The sequence below is a fragment of the Bos taurus genome, chromosome 1, assembly GCF_002263795.3.
Source record: "Bos taurus isolate L1 Dominette 01449 registration number 42190680 breed Hereford chromosome 1, ARS-UCD2.0, whole genome shotgun sequence".
Taxonomy (NCBI): Eukaryota; Metazoa; Chordata; class Mammalia; order Artiodactyla; family Bovidae; genus Bos; species Bos taurus.
Genome location: NC_037328.1, coordinates 22,683,542 through 22,704,450, shown reverse-complemented (window position 1 = coordinate 22,704,450; position 20,909 = coordinate 22,683,542).

Sequence of the window (20,909 nt, the reverse complement as noted above, 5' to 3'; positions counted from 1 at the left end):
TTAACCATGTTAAGTCTTCAAATTTGTGAATGTCCATATATTTCCATTTATTTAGGTCTTAGTTTCTTTCAATGATGTTTTGTGATTTTCAGTGTGCCTATCTTGCACTTTAAACAAATTAATTGCTAAGTATTTTATTCTTTTTCACACTATTACAAAGGGAGTAGTTTTGTTAATTTCATTTTCAGATTGCTTATTGTTGGTGAATAGAAATGCAATTGGCTTCTAAATATTGATCCTGTTTGCTTCTACCTTGCTGAGCTAATGTGTTCATTCTAATACTTTTTAATTTTTTGGTAGATTTCTTCTGTGTGTGCTCAGTCTCTCAGTCATGTCCAGCTCTTTGTGACTCCATGGACTCTAGCCTGCCAGGATCCACTTCCCATAGAATTCTCCAGGCAAAACTAGTAGATTTTGTAGGATTTTCTGTATAGGAGAACATGTCCTAGGCTAATAAATACAGTTTTACCCCTTTCAATCTGGATGTCTTTAATTTTTTATTACTCCTATAATATTAAACTCCTATAATAATACAGTATTGAACAGATATAGCAAGAGCAAATATCCTTGTTTCTGATCTTAGGAGGAAAGAGTCTTCTATCAGTATATGTGATGTTCAGTTCAGTTCAATTCAGTAGCTCAGTCGTGTTGACTCTGTGACCCCATGGACTTCATCTCCTTGCAGTCCAAGGGACTCTCAAGGGTTTTCTCCAAACCACAGTTCAAAAGCATCAATTCTTTGGCACTCAGCTTTCTTTATAGTCTAAATCTCACATCCATACATGACTACTGGAGAAAACATAGCTTTGACTAGACAGACACTTTTTGGAAAAGTAATGTCTCTTCTTTTTAATATGCTGTCTAGTTTGGTCATAGCATTTCTTCCAAGGAGCAAGCATCTTTTAATTTCATGGCTGCAGTCACCATCTGCAGTGATTTTGTAGCCCAATAAAATAAAGTCTCTCACTGTTTCCATTGTTTCACCATCTATTTGCCATGAAGTGATGGGACCGGATGCCATGATCCTATTTTTTTGAATGTTGAGCTTTAAGCCAACTTTTTCACTCTCCTCTTCTTCACCTTCTTCCCTAAGGGTGGTATCATCTGTGTATCTGAGGTTATTGATATATCTCCCAGCAATCTTTTTTTTTTAATTTTATTTTATTTTTAAACCTTACAATATTGTATTGGTTTTGCCATATATTGAAATGAATCCGCCACAGGTATACCTGTGTTCCCCATCCTGAACCCTCCTCCCTCCTCCCTCCGCATACCATCCCTCTGGGTTGTCCCAGTGCACCAGCCCCAAGCATCCAGTATCGTGCATCGAACCTGGACTGGCGACTCCTTCCATATATGATATTATACGTATTTCTCCCAGCAATCTTGATTCCAGCTTATGCTTCATCCAGCTCAGCAGTTTGCATGATGTACTCTGCATATAGATTAAATAAGCAAGTTGACAATATGCAGCCTTAATGTACTCCTTTCCCAATTTGGAACCAGTCTGTTGTTCCATGTCCAGTTCTAACTGTTGCTTCTTGACCTGCATACAGGTTTCTCAGGAGGCAGGTCAGGTGGTCTCATATTCCCATCTTGAAGAATTTTCCACTTTGTTGTGATCTACCCAGTCAGAAGCTTTGGCATAGTCAATAAAGCAGAAGTAGGTGTTTTTCTAGAACTCTCTTGCCTTTTCAATGATTCAATGAATGTTGTCAATTGACCTCTGGTTCCTCTGCCTTTTCTAAATCCAGCTTGAACATCTGGACATTCACACTGAACATTCACAGTTCATGTTTTGCTGAAGCCTCCCTTGGAGAATTTTGACCATTACTTTGCTAGCATATGAGATGAGTGCGATTGTGTGATAGTTTGAACATTCTTTGCCATTGCTTTTCTTTGGGATTGGAGTGAAAACTGACCTTTTCCAGTCCTGTGGCCACTGCTGAGTTTTCCAAATTTGCTGGCATATTGAGTGCAGCACTTTATAGCATCATCTTTTAGGATTTGAAATAGCTCAGCTGGAATTCCATCACCCCGACTAGCTTTGTTCGCAGTGATGCTTCCTAAGGTCCACTTGAATTCACATTCCAGGATGTCTGGCTCTAGGTGGGTGAACATACCATCATCATGAAGATCTTTTTTGCATAGTTCTTGTGTGTATTCTTGCCACCTCTTCTTAATATCTTCTGCTTCTGTTAGGTTCATACTCTTTCTGTCATTTATTGTGCCTATCTTTGCATGAAATGTTCCCTTTGTATCTCTGATTTTCTTGAAGAGATCTCTAGTCTTTCCCATTCTGTTGTTTTCCTCTATTTCTTTGCATTGATCGCTGAGGAAGGCTTTCTTATCTCTCCTTGCTATTCTTTGGAACTCTGTTCAAATGGGTTTATCTTTCCTTTTCTCCCTTGCCTTTAGCTTCTCTTCTTTTTTCAGTTATTTGTAAGGCCTCCTCAGAAACCATTTTGCCTTTTGCATTTCTTTTTCTTGGGATGCTCTTGATCACTGCCTCCTGTACAATATCATGAACCTCCGCCCATAGTTCTTCAAGCACTCTGTCTATCAGATCTAATCCCTTCAATCTATTTGTTGCTTCCACTGTATAATTGTAAGTGATTTGATTTAGGTCATACCTGAGTGGTCTAGTGATTTTCCCTACTTTTTCAGGAAATTTTCCTATTGCTTGAATTTGGCAACAAGGCGTTCATGATCTGAGCCACAGTCAGCTCCTGGTCTTGTTTTTGCAGATTTTACAGAACTTCTCTATCTTTGGCTGCAAAGAATATAATCAATCTGATTTTGATATTGGCCATCTGGTGATGTCCACGTGTAGGGTTTTCTCTTGTGTTGTTGGAAAAGGGTGTTTCCTATGACTAGTATGCTCTCTTGGCAATGCTCTGTTAGCCTTTGCCCTGCTTCATTTTGTATTCCAAAACCAAGTTTGCCTGTTACTCCAGCTATCTCTTGACTTCCTACTTTTGCCTTCCAGTCCCCTACAATGAAAAGGACATCTTCTTTGGGTGTTAGTTCTAGAAGGTCTTATGGGTCTTCATAGAATCTTTCAACTTCAGCTTCTTCAGCATAACTGGTTGGAGCATAGACTTGGATTTCTGTGGTATTCAGTGGTTTGACTTGGAAACAGAGATCATTCTGTCATTTTAAGAATGAACCCAAGAACTGCATTTCAGACTCTTTTGTTGACTATTAGGGAAACTCCATTTCTTGTAATGGACTCTTGCCCACAGTAGTAGATATAATGGTCATCTGAGTTAAATTCACCCGTTCCTGTCTATTTTAGTTCGCTGATTCCTAAAATGTTGATGTTCACTTTTGCTATCTCCTATTTGACCACTTCCAATTTACCGTGATTCATGGACCTAACAGTCCAGGTTCCTATGCAATATTGCTCTTTACAGCATCAGACTTTACTTCCATCACCAGTCACATCCACATTTAGATGTTGTTTTTGCTTTGTCTTTGTCTTTTCGTTCTTTCTGGATTTATTTCTTCACTCTTTTCCAGTAGCATATTGGGCATCTACCAACCTGGGGAGTTGATATTTCAGTGTCCTATCTTTTTGCCTTTTCATACTGTTCATGCGGTTCTCAAGGCAAGAATACTGAAGTCATTTGCCATTCCCTTCTCCAGTAGACCACATCTTGTCAGAACTCTCCACCATGACCCGTCCATCTTGGATGGCCCTATATGGCTTGGCTCATAGTTTCATTGAATAAGACAAGGCTGTGGTCAATGTGATCAGTTTTATGTGATTGTGGTTTTCATTCTGTCTGCCCTCTGATGGAGAAGGATAAGAGGGTTATGGACCCTTCCTGGTGGGAGAGACTGACTGTGGAGGAAACTGCATCTTTTTCTGATGGGCAGGGACATGCTCAATAAATCTTTAATCCAATTTTCTATTGATGGGCAGGGATGTGTTCCCTCTGTGTTTTTGTCTGAGACCAAACTATGATGGAGGTAATAAAGATAATGGTGACCTCCTTCAAAAGTTCCCATGCATGCAGTGCTGCATGCAGTGCCCCCAACCCTGCAGCATGCCACCACTGACGCAGGCCTCTGCTGGAGACTCCTGAAGACTCACAGGCAAGTCTGGGTCAGTCTCTTATGGGCTTACTGCTCCTTTCTCCTGGGTCCTGGTACGCACAAGGTTTTGTTTGTACCCTTCAAGAGTCTGTTCCCTCAGTCCTGTGTAAGTTCTGGTGATTCTATGGTGGGGTAAATGATAACCTCCCCCAAAGGGCTTATGCGATACCCAGATCTACTGCACCCAGAGCCTCTGCCCCTGTGACAAGCCACTGCTGACCTGTACCTCCACAGGGGACACTCAAATACTCAAAGGCAGGTCTGACTTATTCTCTGTGGGGTCTCCAGGTGTATACAAGGTTTTGTTTGAGCCCTCCAAACATCTCTGGTGGGTATGAGATTTGATTCTAAACGTGATTCTAAGGGCTTCTCCGTTGCCCTCAGACATGGGTATCTTTTTTTGGTCTGATCCAATATTCTCCTGTTGATGGTTGTTCAGCAGTGAGTTGTAATTTTGGAATTCTCGCAGAAGATGAGCGCACATCCTTCTACTCCACCATCTTATGTAATGTGATGTTAGCTGTGGGATTTTTATAAATACTCTTTTACCATATTGAAGAAGTTCCCTTATGTTTTTAGCTTAATGAGTATTTTTTATCATGAAAGAGCTGGATTTTTTCCAATGCTTTTCCTGTTTTTGTTGAGATTATTGAAAAAATTTTTCCATTCTATTAAGGTGATCTATTACACAGACTTATTTTCTTATGTTGAACCACACTTGCACTACAGGGGTAAATCCCACTTGGTCACGGTGTATAGTCTTATTTGTATACTGTTGGGTTTGTTTTGCTAATATTTTGATTGAGGATTACTATCTCTATGTTCATAAAAAATATGGCTCTGTAGACTTCTTTCTCTTGTGGTACCTTTTCAGCTTTTGGTATAAGAATAATTCTGTCCTTACATAATGAGTTGGGAAGTATTCCGTTCTTTTATTTTTAGTATAGATTTTGGGAATGTGTTAATTAGTCTTTAAATGTTTCATAAAATTCACTGGTAAAGCTATCCTATTGTGGACTTTTCTTTGTGGGAAATTTTTGGATATTAATTCAGTATGTTAACTTGTTATAGGTGTATTCAGGTTTTCTATTTCTTCTCAAATATGTTTAATAACTTGTTTCTTACTAGGAATTTTTTTCATTATGGCCAGAGAGCATAGTTTGTATTACCTTAAATTCTAAATTCAATCTAGTTTATTTTACCACCTAACTGTATAATGAAGAATGTTCTAACTGCACTTGAGAAGCATGTGTATTCTATTTTGTGTGGGGTGAAGATATATTTGCTCTGAGATTTTGAAAGCCAGTTCAGTTGTCTCTGGTGCACTATTTGCATGGTATCTTTTCCCATTCTTTTACTTTCAACCTGTTTGTGTCTTTGAACTAAAAATATGTCTCTTGTAGACAGCATATTGTTGAATCAGATTTTAATCCATCCTGCCAATTGCTGTCTTTTAATTGCAGTATTTTAATGATGTAGTTAATGGATTGAAATACACTGATTTCAATGATCTAAAAGGCACTGTGATCTTTGAGCAATTGCAGTGGTGGGTCAAATTCCTGACTATATTAAATTGTGCCATAATTAGAAAATAGAAAAGAGAAAACAAGTTTAGACGACTTTGAAGAAACTGGGCTGTGAAAGGAAAAAGAGATAATATAGGCCAGTCACTGGAAAAGAATGTGGATTCAAGAAAATTGCTTTCATCCAAGATTCAGTTTAACCTCTTTATTTATTATTCTCTTTTGTCTTCCACCTTTAGATCATAGGGCCATCACTAGTGGTTTGGATTCACAATGAGAAGGATGACCTTTTTTCACATGGGATTGGAAAAGAAATGTGATCCTAGATAGATTAATTATGCCTCAGATCCTCAATGAAACTGTATGACTGTATATTGATGAAGGACATTGGACTGGAACATACATGAAGTCTGAGAAAACTGAGATTAAACCTCAGCTCCACCACTTTACTGGTACTAACTATGTGACTGAGCCAAATTACTGTATTCTCTTAGCTTTACTTTCCTCTTATGGGTAATACCAGTCTTTCAAGATTTTGTGTGGAATAACTGAGATAAAGCCAGGAAGTAATAAAGAATCCCAGTTCTGCCTCTTGGATGCTATTTGGGAATGGAAATGTTAGCTTTGGTTTTCTTATCCATAAAGGAGAATAGTTGGATTAGATAATCTCCATACTCCCTTCCAGCTCTAACCAAATAGTTGTTGTTCAGTCCCTAAGTTGTGTCTGACTCTTTGCAACCCCATGGACTGCAGCACACCAGACTTCCTTGTCCTTCACTATCTCCTGGAGTTTGCTCAAACTCATGTCCATTGAGTTGATGATGCCATCCAACCATCTCATCCTGTGTCATCCCCTTCTCCTCCTGCCCTCAATCTTTCCCAGCATCAGGGTCTTTTCCAATGAGTCAGCTCTTTGCATCATGTGGCTGAAGTATTGGAATTACAGCTTCAGCATCAGTCCTTCCAATGAATATTCAGGGTTGATTTCCATTAGGATTGACTGGTTTGATCTCCTTCCTGTCCAAGATACTCTCAAGAGTCTTCTCCAGCACCACAGTTCGAAAGCATCAATTCTTTGGTGATGAGCCTTCTTTATGATCCAACTATTACATCCATACATGACAAAAATCATGGCTTTTACTATATGAACCTTTCTGTAACCAAATAGGCCTCCAATATCTTTTCATTTAGTATTATTTTTCATACACTTTGTGGGCTTGGATTGATCTGGAACTTAAACCAATCTGTGTAAGATAGTTTACATTAGAAAAGACATCTAAAATTCCAAAGGGTCTTTGTAAGATAGCTTGCGTTAGAAAAGACATCTAGAATTCCAAAGGACTGATTTACAAATAAACTTTGGAAGGTAGCTCTTCTGAGCTGGGGAATACTTTTAAACAGATGAACTCATCCCAGAACATATAAGAGAACACTTAGCAAGGCATGTTGTAAGATCCCTTAGCAATGAGCTTAGTGGAGAGGCACATCTATCATGACATCAGATCCCAAAGATTAGGTCTGTGTTTTGGGGGCTCTTAGATTGATTGTTCTGCCTAAAATATTTGTAAGGGTTTGTAATTTCTGGGTTTCGGTGGCTAAGGAGACTTTGAAACAATAAGCTGCAAGGAGAAAGGCAGTCTGGAAATAAACCAGGTGGTGTTCGGGGAAGAGGTGAACAGGGGAAATGAGAGCAAGCCATTGGATGCAGGAAGATTGGTGAGACCAACAGAACATAATGAGACCAGGATTAGATAAGGGACTAAGAGACACAGGAAAAGGGGGGAACTGGAGGCCAATTAAGGCTGAGCTGGGCTGGAAAGGAAGAACACAACAAAAATGATTTTTCTCCTCAGAGACTGATTTCTTTGTCCCACCAATTCTCTCAGCTTGTTTTGTCAAATCCACTGATATATTTTGGTATAATTTATTTGGATAGACATAGTCAGTATGAAATTTAACCTCTCATTTCAAGGTAAGAATCGAAACCTTGCACATTTTCTAATAGATTAATGCTTTGAAAGTTAAGGAAAACTGGTTCTGTTTTTTAGAGATGAAATGATGAGGAAATAAGAATACTTAGAAACAAAATCATGTTTATTGTGACTTTATTAAAAATTATTTCCCATACAACTTTCAACACATGGTGTCTCATCTGTGGTCTCTGCCAAAATTGTCAAAGAATTGTGAAAGAATTTTGTGCTTTGATTTTAAACTCCCCCTGCTTATTACTCCCAAGTGGCCTGTGCCATAACTTTATTTTTAGAGTTAAAATTGAGTGTGTTAGTTGCTCAGTCATGTCTGACTCTTTGTGACCCCATGGACTGTAGCCCACCAGTCTCCTCTGTCCATGGGATTTTCTAGGCAAGAATACTGGAATGAGTAGCCATTCCCTTCGATCTTCCTGACCCAGGAATCAAACCTGGGTCTCCTGCATTGCAGGAGGATTCTTTACCATCTGAGCCACCAGGGAAGCCCATTGAAAATGATTGGCAAATTTTCCTTTGGGGATATTCCAGTTCCACAGTGCTTGAGATAACTGGAACTGTCTAGAGGGACCTGGGAATCCTTCATCAACACTGTCTGCTTTTAGAGGCTACATATCCACTCAAGACACTGCTCACTTTTGCCTTTTGGCATGAGAGAATGACTGGCAGGTCATTGGATGGCCTATTGTCTAAGTGGACTCGTTGGATGAGACCTTGATCACTAGGGACTTTGTAGGTAGCCAGGCAGCACTGCAGCTCTAGAGAGCTTCCTTTGCAACCTGCAAATGACAGTAATGTTATGAAAGATTTCTCCAAAGACAGACATTTTCAATTAGCCAAATTACTCTAACAGGGCGTAGCTCAGGAAGATTTAAGGCAGAGCTAGTTGCTGTGCCAGCCAAGAGGCCTGCTCTGCCAGTTGAAAGGCTAGCACATCCTCCCTGCCAGCTTGCAATGAAATGATTCTTGCAGTGACAGCAGATCTACTCTGCAGGTTTGATTTAGGGCCTTCAATTACCATACCTTTGTAATTATCATTGGGCCATGATGAATCCTGGGGAAAGCATGGGTCTAAAATGCAGGGATACAGGAGCTTAATCAGAATGCAGTGTGTAGAATGAATTTTTCTTCTTGATGCCTCACCTCTTTTCAACCAATTGTTCTTGGTTTGAGTAAAACTGTAACACAACTCTTTGCCAGTAATTGTGATTCATCTTCACTTTGCTAATCAAAATGTTGTTTCACAGGCTCTGATGGTGTTCAAAACACCGTATAGGAAGTATGCTATTGCTTTAAATTGGCTAGCATAGATCTAGTATTTTGCATGAAGTGGTGGGAAAAATTTTAAAGCCTCCTGTAGCTCATAAACCCTTTTATTCTGACATAGAACACTCACAAGGATTCTAAAAGACAAACATTATATTGCTGATATATATATACATGTATATATATATATTTAATTTTTCTGTTACTAAGATCAATGATATCTGGGCTAGTGATTCTATTTTCTTTCTACTTAGGGACCATATCTTATTTAGGAAACACGCATTTCAGAGGGTTTGCAAGTACTAGAGAAGTTGCTTGGTACTGATGGGCCATAACTTCAAATAGCAGTATTATGTTAAATATCCAACTTTGTCCAGTGACCTGTGTTTCACCTAGGGTGAAGCAGAATAGTATGAAGGAAGGAGAGTGGACTTAATTCCAGAAGATCACAGTGCAAATCTGAATTATTCTTATTTGTGAACAGGTGTGACCATGGATATATCTCTTCACCCTTCTAGGCCTCAGATCTTTTCTACAATGTGGTTACATTGGCATAGATCCTCTCCAGGACCTCTCCGTCTCTGATATCTATGATTCCATGAAAACAGGACTCCCTCTTCTTGACCATCAGCATTAAAGTACTTTGTATGCAATTTTTGGAAAACAGTTATTTATGATACTCAAGTTACTAATGTTTATAAATTCTCTTCTCCCAGGATTTCACCCCTGTCTTATATTATTGCAGATAATAGAAATTTGGGGAATTTGAAATCAGAGAAGGGTGTATCAGCATCATTCCGATGTTCACAGAGTCAGTGAAGAATGGAATCAATTCCTTTTTGGTTTGGGAATATTATAAACATTGAGACACCTAGTTCAATAGAATTCTTTGGCCACGTTGTATCTTTGTATTATTATATTGCATATAAGTCCTGACTTCCCAGTTAAATGATAAGTCCCTAAAGGTATAGAATATATTTTTGGCCTCTAAATATCCCTTTAACCTACCATCTAACAGGGCCCTGTAACTAATCACTGAGTAAGTTATACAATATAATTTTTAAAACCTTATGAAAAAATTGTATAGGCTAAAAATTTCCTAATTACTAAAAAAGTAAGCAGTTTTCCACAAAACTCAACAAAAAGGGTATATAGAAATGAATCATTGATCTTCTGTTGTAAACTGAAACTCATTCTGGTGTAATTAGTGGTTATTTGATTTCTAATTGACAGTACCCCCCATAAATCATATTGTATACAGCTAAGTAGTTGTTACTTCAAAAATAGCTTAGCTAGTATATGATCATATTTATTACAATTTGATATATTCTGAATTTATGTATTCAATTTAAAGTTTTAATGCACTGAAAGTGGGGACTACACAGCTACCTAGTATATTTATGTGTGGTTTCCCCCTTCCCTCTAAAACTATAAATTGAGAACCAGAATATCTCAGTTTAGAAGGTAAGTGTCCAAATCTTATAGTCTTAGGGATACCTTCCTCTCTGAACTCTACAGCTACCACTCTGTCCTGTAGGTTTGGCCTTTTGTTACAGGGCTGTTATGCTATTTTAGTCTTTGGTATTTGTCCTACCTCCCCAGCCAGATTACAGATTTATTGAAAGCAAAGACCACGTATCTTACAATTCTGTATTCAAAGAGTTTAACAGAGTTTTACTTATCCGGAAAGTAATCAGTTAATATTTTCTGGAATCTTACAGGTAGGTCTATAGACACATTTCCCATTGCAAGTGTAAGTTTATTTATTGAACTCCCAATTCATGAAAAAGGAAAAGGAATAGGAACCATAGATCAAATTGCCAACAACTGCTACATCATAGAAAAAGCAAGGGAATTCCAAAATAAAATCTACTTCTGCTTCCTTGTCTGTGCAAAAGCCTTTGACTGTATGGATCACAAGAAACTGTGGAAAAGTCTTAAAATAATGGGAATACCAGACCACCATACCTGTCTCCTGAGAAACTTATATGCAGGACAAGAAGCAACAGTTAGAACCGGACATGGTACAAACACAGTGGTTCCAAATTGGGAAAGGAGTACATCAAGGCTGTATATTGCTACCCTGCTTATGTAACTTACATGCAGAGTACATCACACAAAATGCCAGTCTGGATGACTCATAAGATGGGATCAAGAATACTGAGAGAAATATCAACAACCTCAGATATGCAGAGGATATGTCTTTAAGGGTAGAAAGTGAAGAGGAACTAAAGAACCTAGTGATGAAGGTGAAAGAGAAGTGAAAAAGCTGGCTTAAAACTCAACATTCAAAAAACTAAGATCATGGCATCCGGTCCCATCACTTTATGGCAAATAGATGGGGACAAAGTGGAAACAGTGACAAATTTTATTATCTTGGTCTCCAAAATCACTGCAGATGGTGACTGTAGCCATGAAATTAAAAGACACTTGCTCCTTGGAAGAAAACCTATGACAAACCTAGATAGCATATTAAAAAGCAGAGACATCAGTTTGCCCACAAAGATCTGTGCAGTCAAAGCTATGGTTTCTCTAGTAGTCATGTATAGATGTGAGAGTTGGACCATAAAAAAAGGCTGAGAGCTGAAAAACTGATGCTTTTAAACTGTGGTGCTGGAGAAGACTCTTGAGAGTCCCTTGGACTGCAAGGAGATCAAACCAGTCAATCCCAATGGAAATCAACCCTGAATATTCACTGGACAGACTGATACTGAAGCTGAAACTCCAATACTTTGGCCACCTGATACAAAGAGCTGACTCACTGGCAAAGACCCTGATGCTGGGAAAGACTGAGGACAAAAGGAAAAGAGGGTGACAGAGGATGAGATGATTGGATGGCATCACTGACTCAACGGCACGAGTTTGAGCAGACTCTAGGAGATAATGACAGACAGGGAAGTCTGGTGTGTTACTGTCCATGGGGTTGCAGAGAGTTGGTTTTTGATCAAACAACAGCAATTTATGAAATAATCTTAATGCAGAAATAGCTGTTTTCCTTTTATAATAATTTAACTGCTCTAAAAATATTTAGGTCTTTTAGTTACTGTCATACAGTTTAGTCTGTGATCTTATGCAGATGTAGGATGTTCAAGATTTAAATTGCCTTTAGTTCATCTAAAATAAATTTATTGGATAACTGAATTTGTTCTTTATCAACATTTCAGTATACATTAAAATATGTTGGCTTTTTAATTATTGAAAAAAGATAGTATATTTTCTTAATAAAAATTTATGTGTTGCCTGACTCACGGGGGCAGAAATGTACTTATAATCCTTAAATTTATGTAATTAGCCTAGATTTTGAAGAATTCGGGGGCTTTGTTCAGGGGAACCTGTCCTAGAGCTCTGAAAGTATAGTAAATACAACATTTATAAAGGCTGTATAAAAAAAACACTGTGAAAAACTATATAAATTGGGATCCACAGAGTCCTTTTTAAGATTTAGGATAAGGACATAATTTCTCTCATTAAACTCCTTTGGTATGGATATGATAGTTCAATATTTCATAAATATTTAATGAATTATTTCCTACAACTTTTGAGTGTTTGGACAACTGAAGTTTTATTTGGAATATAAGTCTAACTGCTAGGGGAAATAGGTAATTATGAATGCTTGGCACTGTGTCTGGAAAAATAATTTCTAAGTTTTAGAGTGGTCAGGAAGGATGTTTAAGGGTATTCTTTATGGTATAAACTTGAGAGTGCCCAGCAAGAGTACTTCTACATTCTTAATTCTTAAAGTATTACTCTTATTAAAAACAATATCACTGACACAAATAGTGAAACTGACAGAAGTAAAATGTTGTAGAAATCATGCCAGGTGTCTTTACTTGTTTAAGCTACAACTCTGCCTCTGCAAAGCATTAACATCTTTTTGGTTTTTGTTTTGTACATTGGAATAAATTAAAGGTTAGATGCCTAAGAATTGAAGCAAATAAGTCCTGAAACTAAGTCTGATGCTAAATCTCTCATATTTCAGAAACCTGGGTTCTTAATTGCTTCACGTTGATTTCCTGTGCTGAGGAAAAGTAATTTTTCCTCTTATCTGCAGTATAGGTAGATCTTTGCATACTAGTTCTGGCACCATATCATACAGGAGCTTCCAATAACTGCCAGTCACATGGTGACAATTATGCTTGATTAAGCAGATCCAGTAAGTACTTGATCGACTTTTTCCCATAAATACTGACATTCTGCAGCCAAAGGGAAAAGAACACTTGCTATTATTCTAAGCACCTTGGCTATCTCCGCTTGTCCCTAACAATAATACCAGGCTCTGAGTTTCCTGAGAACAGTATTCCCAGATTCTTGCTTCAGCCTGATTCCACGGTGTCTATTTCAGAGTAATTTGAATTTCTGAGGTCTGTAAGTCTACCAGCAGACAGTGATGATTTATGAGGTTTGCGGGGATGTTTGGCAAAGGGTCATTGTTGTTATTGGTCATTCTATCCCTGATAATTCATTTTTTTTTTTAGAATCCTCTAAAAATATATAGGAAAGATGCTTTGAAAATTACATGTGCTAAGTTGCTTCACTAGTGTCTGATTCTTTGCAGCTGTAGGGACTGTAGCCCACCAGGCTCCTCTGTCCATAGGATTCTCCAGGAGAGAATACTGGAGTGGGTTGCCATGCTCTCCTCCAGGGGATCTTCCTGACCCAGGGATCTAACCCGAGTCTTTTGCATCTCCTGCATTGGCAAGTGAGTTCTTTACCACTAGTGCCACCTAAGAAGTCCTTTGAAAATTATAAATGTATGCTATTATGAGAATCTAAGCGACTTCACAACCCACTCCAGTATTCTTGCCTGGAAAATTCCATGGACAGAGGAGCCTGGTGGACTACAATTCATGAAGCCGCAAAGAGTCAGACACAACGGCACAGGGCAGGCAGGCAAACAACCTCAAAAGATAATACGAATAACACACTGACTTACAACCCACCGAAAAGATGACGTTAGCAATGGTTTTCAAAAGTTGTATCAGAATTTCTTAAAGGACTTGATACAGCTCTGGGTACTATGCTCCCTGCCTCAGAATATTATATTCTCAAACATAGAATATTAAGGGAATGCATGCATGCATGTGTAGTCAGTCATGTCCAACTCTGTGACCCCAGGGACTATAGTCTACCAGGTTCCTCTGTCCATGAAATTTCCCAGACAAGAGTACTGGAATGGGTCGCCATTTCCTACTCCGGGGGATCTTTCTGACTCTGGGATTGAACTCACACCTCTTGTGTTTCCTTTGTTAGCTAGCAGATGAATTCTTTACGACTGTGCCACCTGGGTATCCCCAGGGGAACATAAGTGGCTTAAGATAGTATTTTATGTGGCACTCTAGCACAGACCATGTCCATTTCTAACTGTTGCTTCCTGACCTGCATAGAGGTTTCTCAAGAGGCAGGTCAGGTGGTCTGGTATTCCCATCTCTTTCAGAATTTTCCACAGTTTATTGTGATCTACACAGTCAAAGGCTTTGGCATAGTCAATAAAGCAGAAAGAGATATTTTTCTGGAACTCTCTTGCTTTTTCCATGATCCAGCAGATGTTGGCAATTTGATCTCTGGTTTCTCTGCCTTTTCTAAATCCAGTTTGAACATCTGGAAGTTCACGGTTCATGTATTGCTGAAGCCTGGCTTAGAGAATTTTGAGCATTACTTTACTAGCATGTGAGATGAGTGCAATTGTGCAGTAGTTTGAGCATTCTTTGGCATTGTCTTTCTTTGGGATTGGAATGAAAACTGACCTATTTCAGTCCTGTGGCCACTGCTGAGTTTTCCAAATTTGCTGGCATATTGAGTGCAGCACTTTCACAGCATCATCTTTCAGGATTTGGAATAGCTCAACTGGAATTCCATCACCTCCACTAGCTTTGTTTGTAGTGATGCTTTCTAAGGCCCACTTGACTTCACATTCCAGGATGTCTGGCTCTAGGTGAGTGATCACACCATCGTGATTATCTTGGTCGTGAAGATCTTTTTTGTACAGTTCTTCTGTGTATTCTTGCCACCTCTTCTTAATATCTTCTGCTTCTGTTAGATCCATACCATTTCTGTCCTTTATCGAGCTCATCTTTTGACGAAAGTGAAAGAGTAGAGTGAAAAAGTTGGCTTAAAGCTGAACATTCAGAATACTGAGATCATGGCATCTGGTCCCATCACTTCATGGGAAATAGATGGGGAAACAGTGGAAACAGTGTCAGACTTTATATTTTTGGGCACTGTAATCACTGCAGATGGTGACTGCAGCCATGAAATCAAAAGACACTTACTCCTTGGAAGGAAAGTTATGACTACCCTAGACAGCATATTGAAAAGCAGAGACATTACTTTGCCAACAAAGGTCTGTCTAGTCAAGGCTATGGTTTTTCCAGTGGTCATGTATGGATGTGAGAGTTGGACTGTGAGGAAACCTGAGCGCTGAAAAATTGATGCTTTTGAACTGTGGTGTTGGAGAAGACTCTTGGAGAGTCCCTTGGACTGCAAGGAGATCCAACCAGTCCATTCTAAAGGAGATCAGCCCTGGGTGTTCTTTGGAAGGAATGATGCTGAAGCTGAAACTGCAGTACCTTGGCCACCTCATGCGAAGAGTTGACTCATTGGAAAAGACTCTGATGCTGGGAGGGATTGGTGGCAAGAGGAGAAGGGGACGACAGAGGATGAGATGGCTGGATGCCATCACTGACTCAATGGACATGAATTTGAGTGAACTCCGGGAGTTGGTGATGAATAGGAAGGCCTGGTGTGCTGCGATTCATGGGTTCGCAAAGAGTCGGACACGACTGAGCGACTGAACTGAACTGAACACAGACCAAAGCAGCATTCCTCAGTGGCTCTCTCCAAGTATAACTCAGTGGTTCAGACTTTTCCTGTAGTCTCCACAATTCAGAGTTAATTGCTTTCAGGTATATAGCTAAAGCGGAGAAGGCAATGGCACCCCACTCCAGTACTCCTGCCTGGAAAATCCCACGGACGGAGGAGCCTGGTAGGCTGCCGTCCATGGGGTCACTAAGAGTCAGACACGACTGAGCGACTTCACTTTCACTTTTCACTTTCATGCATTGGAGAAGGAAATGGCAACCCACTCCAGTGTTCTTGCCTGGAGAATCCCAGGGGCGGGGGAGCCTGGTGGGCTGCCGTCTATGGGGTCACACAGAGTCGGACACGACTGAAGCGACTTAGCAGCAGCAGCAGCAGCATATAGCTAAAGGGGTAGGGAAGCACAGAAAGAGTGTGGAAAACCTAATGAGGGGAGAAGATGAAGCCCAAAGAAGATCTTATGGTGCAAGCCCTAATTTTACTCAGAACTGGTCACATGGACTGAATTGAATGCAAGAAGGCTCATGATATGCCTAAGAGCCTAATAGGCACAGTTTGGTGAACACATGGCCTTTTCTCTGCCTTATGGATTATATGAGTAAGGCTGGATAGAACAGATAAAAGCAAAATCAAGTAAGCATGAAAACTTTGGTCATAATAGAATTTTAATGGATGCCCAACAATGCCTTCATAGTTAATATAGGCTGGTGCAAAGACTATTTGATCATAATGTGACTTTTGGGCAGGTCATTTTCATTTTCATCACCTGTAGTATGGTCCTTGGGAGAATGCAAACAGAGACTATTGACAAGGAATACCTGAAACCAGGGCTGGCTTTATGGGCATGTAACCTGTATTGTTGCATAGAACTCTGTTTTTACAAAGGCCCCACATTCAGATTAATCCTCTGCTATTGCTTCCCTGGTGGCTCAGATGGTAAAGTGTCTGTCTGCAATGCGGGAGACCCGGGTTCAATCCCTGGGTTGGGAAGTTCTGCTGGAGAAGGAAATGGCAGCCCACTCCAGTATTCTTGCCTGGAAAATCCCATGGACTGTGGAGCTTGGTAGACTACTGTCCATGGGGTCGCAAAGAATCGGACACAACTGAGTGATTGTACTACTGTACTACATTGCTGTCTTAAACTTCTCAGTAATTTCGAACAAGGGGCCTTGCATTTTCGTTTTGCACTGGGCCAATATTCTAAGCACTCTGGCCATCTCCCATTATGTAGCTAGTCCTACTTGAAATTCATGTCTAATCAGAGATTAGAACTAGGTTCAATGATAAAATGAAGATACAATCTTTATGATGAAGTTAATGCTAATCGACCTTTTAAAGAAGACAAGTTACAATGGCAAAGCTTTGTGTATGTGTGTGTGTGTGTGTGTGTATGCATGCACACATACACTAGCACATGTGAAAACGTGCATAGGCAGGATGTATTTTCTCTTAGGACAAAGTTTATTGGGAGCAATTTGTTTTAATTGATATTCATTGAGCATCATTCCATTGTTTATTGTTAGCTACTCATGTGAAGAGTTGGTTGATGTCTATAGCACAAACATTTGTTTCAGATAAATGGGCGTTTCAGTTGGGTAAGTTTTAATTAAGCAACCTTTATTGGACAAGAAGTTGTTTTTGAAACTATGAGAAAATTACTCTAGTTTGCTAATTCTGTTTTCCAGAAACTAAAAATATTGAATCTTATCTACTACAACACTGAATATGATTTTGACTACAAATGACCCAAGTATTTGGCATCAAAATAAGGAATAAGAAACTTTTCCAATGTAATGTGTTAAATATTTTTCTACTGCATCTACCTAGACACCATTTAACTGTTCTCAAGCATATCGAGCCATTTGATTCTGAAATGAATTACTTATTTTTAAACCCTACTTCCACACCACTTACCTATATTGCTATTCTAGCATATCACTTTTCATAGGTATTTATTTATTTACACATTTGCCAAAAGAGAACACTGAACTCTTAACTCTTTCAGAATAGAAGCTGTTGCCATTCATCTTGCTATTTATTCCCAGAGCTGAGTAGAGTTTCCAGAACTCTACTAGAGTTTCCAGAATCTAGAACATGTTTAGTAAATATTTAATGAATAAACTAAGAAATAAATCCGGAGAAGGCAATGGCACCCACTCCAGTACTCTTGCCTGGAAAATCCCATGAATGGAGGAGCCCGGAAGGCTGCAGTCCATGGGGTCGCTCAGGGTCGGACACGACAGAGCGACTTCACTTTCACTTTTCACTTTCATGCATTGGAGAAGGAAATGGCAACCCACTCCAGTGTTCTTGCCTGGAGAATCCCAGTGGCGGGGGAGCCTGGTGGGCTGCCGTCTATGGGGTCGCACAGAGTCAGACACGACTGAAGTGACTTAGCAGTAGCAGCAAGAAATAAATCATTATAAAAAATGTCATTTTTCTTTCAGCAAAATAAATATTTCCAAGGCTTAAAGGAAACTTCTGTTCTTAATAAAACCAAAATCAGGATATTTTTGATTTGTGAGAACATTTAATCTTACGTTATGCTCTTAAGTCCATAGCAGTTATGTTCCACATTGGGATGAAAGAAAGCATATTCTTAAAAAGTGAGATCCTAAATCATCTTAAGGGTAAAAATAGCAAATACTTAACTGTGATATTCAGGGGCTTTCCAGGTGTCTCAGTGGTAAAGAATCTGCCTGCGAATGCAGGAGATGCAGGAGACTTGTGTTTAATCCCTTAATCAGGAGGATCCCCAGAGGAGGAAATGGCAATCCACTCTAGTATTCTTGCCTGGACAATCCGGTGAACAGAGCACCCTGGCAGGTTACAGTCCATGACCTTGCAAAGAGTTGGACATGACTTAGTGAATGAGCATGAATGTCATATTCAGAAGTTAATTATTTTATTGAAGGAGATTTTTGTCCTATTTAAAAGAAATGGTTTGCTTGAATACATTCACACAACACATGTGTAAGTAAAGAATAATATATATATGTATATATAGTTTTCAAAGGATTTATATGTTGGTATACTTTGGTATTAAACTTGCTGCTAATAATATAGTTTTTCCCATGGTCTACTAGTAATGACCATGGATAGTGTCAGTATCCTTTTGTTTAAGACTAAACCTGGTTTATTTACTGTATTAGTTTACTGTGACTATAACACAAAATCCATAACTTAAAACAACAGAAATTTCTTTTCTCCTAGTTCTCAAGGGCAAAAGCCCAGGACAATATCACTGAACCAAAATCAAGGCATGTCTGCAGGGTCACACTTCATTTGGAGGGTCTAAAGGAAAATCCTTTCCTTGCCTCTTCCAGCTTCTGATAGCTTCTGACATTCCTTGGCTTGTGGACACATCCAGCCATCAAAGCCAGCATCCTCAAATCCGTTCTGTGTCTTCACATTGCCTTCTCTTTGTGTGTCATATCTCCTTCCTCTCTTTTACAAGGACACTTGTGATTGCATTTAGGGCTCGCTCAGATCATCCAGGATAATCTCCCTGTCTTGAGATCCTTAACTTAATCACATTTGCAAAGACCCTTTCCCTAAATAGGGATTCCCTGGTGGCTCAGAGGTAAAGCCTCTGCCTGTAAGAGACCCGGGTTTGATCCCTGAGTCAGGAAGATCCCCTGGAGAAGGAAATGGCAACCCACTCCAGTACTCTTGCCTGGAAAATGCAATGGGCTACAATCCATGGGGTCGCAAAGGGTTGGACACGACTGAGCAACTTCATTTTTTCACTTTTCCCCAAATAAGGCAACACTTTTGAGTTTCTATGGATTAGGATCTTCTGTCTTTGGAGGCAGTTATTCAGCCTGCTACATTTGCTCTGTTTACTCTTGTATTAATGACTATGTAGTGCAATGCTGGCTGATGTAAAATGGTGTACTTTTCTCTATGCTCACTGACACAGGAATGAGGATGCTGTATAGAGAATTATAAACTAAATAACACTTTAAGGAAAAATGCTGCCTAAAGAAGTAGGCTTTGGCAAGTAGAGCTCAGAGAGGGAGCTCATAACTTCATGATAATACCTCACATAAATTAAAGTAATGTTAATTGTCTCCCCCACAGCAAGGCCATTAAGCAGTTTATTGCTCCTACCTTTAGAATTTATTCTGGTATTTCTTGTGGTCCTACCTTTTCAATGGTATTTTACTTTTTACCCAGAAGGGATATAAACACTTCCTTGACAGTCCTTTCTGGTATATTTCATCTCTAAGTATAACAAGAGGAGGAAATAAATGACCAAATAGGTGCTGATAAGCTCTGCAGCAATCAAAGATAAAAGGCTCCAGAAAGACATCAGGATGTGGAGTTTCATTTTGAAACACAGTTCCTAACAACTGGAGAGAATAAGTGTGTCTACATTCCCTAGTTATGAACAGCTAAACTGTCAGTGACCTTGTCACTAACCAGGGAGGAATTTTCTATTTCATTTTCCCTCTGTGTTGAGGTAGGACCCTCAGCACCAGGAAAAAGGAGGTTGTATTCCTTCACCACATTTTATTCATCTCCTACTATGTGTCAGATATTATGTATGAAGCCCTGGCTCATACAACTCCCTTCTTTCTGTTGATAGCTTTCCACCTAATTTTCAAGTCTTCAGAACTTAGCCAGATTCTATGCTTGGACATTTGCAATTGGACCAAGGTCACAAAAGGACAGCTTAGTTGGAAAGGGGGAAAAGGGAGAAAAAAAAATGCTAAGAAGTTACATAAATGTCCTCTAGCACATTCCCTGTTCTGAGGGCTAATGTACTGTAGCAATTCATCAGTCATTCTAATAGTCTTTTAACTTCTGTCTGAAAGCCTACTAAATGCTAACATCTTAAATGTTTAATATTCTAAAACATATTTTCATTAATCATGCAAATTATCTAGGCATCTATATTTTACTATAACTCTCTTCGGAGATTGCAGCCTAAGGCTTTGTGTATGAGAGACCCACATTGGTGAATGATACTGTAGATGAAATATAACATACAGAATTTTAGAAATGAAAAGTTGCTAGTAAAGTTTCAGTAGCTATATGTTGTCACAGTTATTAAAAAAAAAAAAACAAAATGATATTAATGTCATGTACTTCTGATTAAGTAGCAAGCAACTAAAATATGCACTGCTGCTGCTGCCAAGTCATGTCAGTCGTGTCCGACTCTGTGCGACCCCATAGACAGAAGCCCACCAGGCTCCCCCGTCCCTGGGATTCT